The following is a 2260-nucleotide window of genomic DNA, read 5'->3' as shown; positions in this document are numbered from 1 at the left end:
TTGAGAGCCACTTCTGCATCTAGCACAAGGAACTTGCGTCTAATGATGTGTGGATCCTCTGCACTTCCTCAACCCGTTATGCAAGAATGGGAATCCATCACCGGACATCACTTATTGGAGTGAGATGGCATGACTGAATTTGTCATGGCACTGTCAAATCCTTTGAAAGGTGAGCGTAAAACAGGCACCGTTGGCAAACCATTACTTGGTATGCAGGTCAAGATTCTTGCAGATGAGGAGCATGAGAGTGAGGAATCAGGGATTGGCGAGCTTTGCGTTAAAAGCCCTTCATTGTTTACAAAATATTATAAACTTCCTGAGGATGATCCAAGGAATCCAGTTGTTATTACTGATAATGTTGGTGATATTGCTGGTATGGGATTCGATCTATTTGGTGCGTATGCAGAGGCATCTTGTGTAACCCTTGTGTTTGCTTCTATCTCTTTCTTTTGGGATTAATCACGAGTTCACTACCATGTTGTTCCTTCTCATCATCAGTTATGTGGATCTCCTTGCTTTCTTGCTAACCACCTTATTTGCAACTGACTTTTTTGAGATCAAACTTGTAAAGGAATTTGAGCCAGCATTGAAAAATAGCATTGTCATTTCAACAGTACTGATGACTGGTAGAATTGCAATTGTTAATTGGTTAGCGCTCCCATCTACCTTCACCATCTTCGAGTTTGGAGAGCAGAAAGTTGTAAAGAACTAGCAGATATCCTTGTGTGTTTCTGTTGGTCTTTGCACAGAGGCTTATCATTGGATTTGTCACTGAATACTATACCGGCGATGCATACAGCCCTGTGCAAGATGTTGTTGATTCCTGCAGGACTGGTGTTGCTACCAATGTTATCTTTGGTCTTGCCTTGGGATGCAAGTCTGTTATCATTCCTATTTTTTGCCATTTGCAATTCGTATTTTTGTAAGTTTCAGTTTTGATGCCATGTATGGTGTTGTTGTTTGCTACACTTGGAATGTTGAATACTATAGCAACCGGAGTAGCCATCGATGCATACGGTCCAATTAGTGACAATGCCGGAGTTGTTGCCGAGATGGCTGGAATGAGTCACAAAATTCGTGAGAGAACCGATGCTCTTGATGTTGTAGGAAACACAACTGCTGCCATTGGAAAGGGGTTTGCTATTGGTTATGCCGCCCTTGTGTCTTTGGCTCTTTTTGGTGCCTTTGTGAGCCATGCTGGTATTACAACAATTGATGTCCTGACTCCCAAGGTTTTCATCGGTCTGATTGTGGGTGCCATGCTCTCTTACTGGTTTTCTGACCTGACCATGAAGAGTGTTGGAAGCGCAGCATTGAAGATGGTTGAGAAAGTTTGCAGGCAATTCAACACGATTCCCGGATTGATGGAGGGAACTGCGAAACCTGACTATGCCACATGTGCTACAATCACCACCTCAGATCCAAGTCATGGCTCTTGTCTATATCTTGGAAGTTTTGGCAACAAAAATAGCACCTTTGGCAACTTCACAGCACCATTAATGAATTCAAATTCCGATTCTTCAGCCTACAACATCCACAGCCGCAAATTGAGAATTAAAAGCCTTCTAATGGTGACAGGATTTCTAATACTGGGAGTGGTTTTGCTGTAGTTTATGAACAAATTTTAGTCATTAAAATTTTTTTGTGGTGGTGATAATGCTACAAATTTGTATCGGTGGTGAAGTGCAGACTGGCTCTGCTCAATCTCCAACCAGTTCGGTAGGGAATGAGTATACAACATCTGTTGGAGGAGGAGGTGTATTTAGTTCTTCTCAGAATGCTGCTGATGAGTATGACTTTGGAGACTTCGTCTTTCCTGACAGTGTTGTTTCGAGCTTTGGAAAAGCTCCGAACATTCCTGATATCGTAGAGAGTAGCCGCTACGTTGCCTCTTCACCCGCGATCAGAGTTCGTTACCGTAGCAAGTAACGCCGCAGCAGGCAGCGAGAAAACTCAGGCCAGGTTGATACAAAGCAAGGATGGTGCAACATAACTTTAATGAAATGCACTGCAGTAAAACCACAACAACACAAATACCAAAAATCAGTTAATTCTACAACAAACTTTTCAGCTAAGTCAGTTACTGTAGTGAAAGTTTTCTTACCAATAGTGAAGTCTTGGAAATGGAGAGAATTGAGGAAGAGGGACCACAAGTGGAATAAGGACAAAACTCCCCAGACATCCTCTGTACAAACAAACCTCTCCACTGCACAGCAGACCTCCACTACTTTGAGAAAACACAGCAACACAACAGAGGAAA

The 2260-nt window shown here is 42.6% G+C and overlaps 1 pseudogene; it reads left to right on the top strand.

Annotated features, from left to right (window-relative positions):
- Nucleotides 1-360: 360 nt before the first annotated feature.
- LOC127085548 (pyrophosphate-energized vacuolar membrane proton pump 1-like) lies at nucleotides 361-1733 on the top strand (annotated as a pseudogene).
- Nucleotides 1734-2260: the final 527 nt, after the last annotated feature.

Source organism: Lathyrus oleraceus, chromosome 5 (assembly GCF_024323335.1).
Source record: "Lathyrus oleraceus cultivar Zhongwan6 chromosome 5, CAAS_Psat_ZW6_1.0, whole genome shotgun sequence".
NCBI lineage: Eukaryota > Viridiplantae > Streptophyta > Magnoliopsida > Fabales > Fabaceae > Lathyrus > Lathyrus oleraceus.
This window is presented reverse-complemented; position numbering and strand designations above follow the sequence as displayed.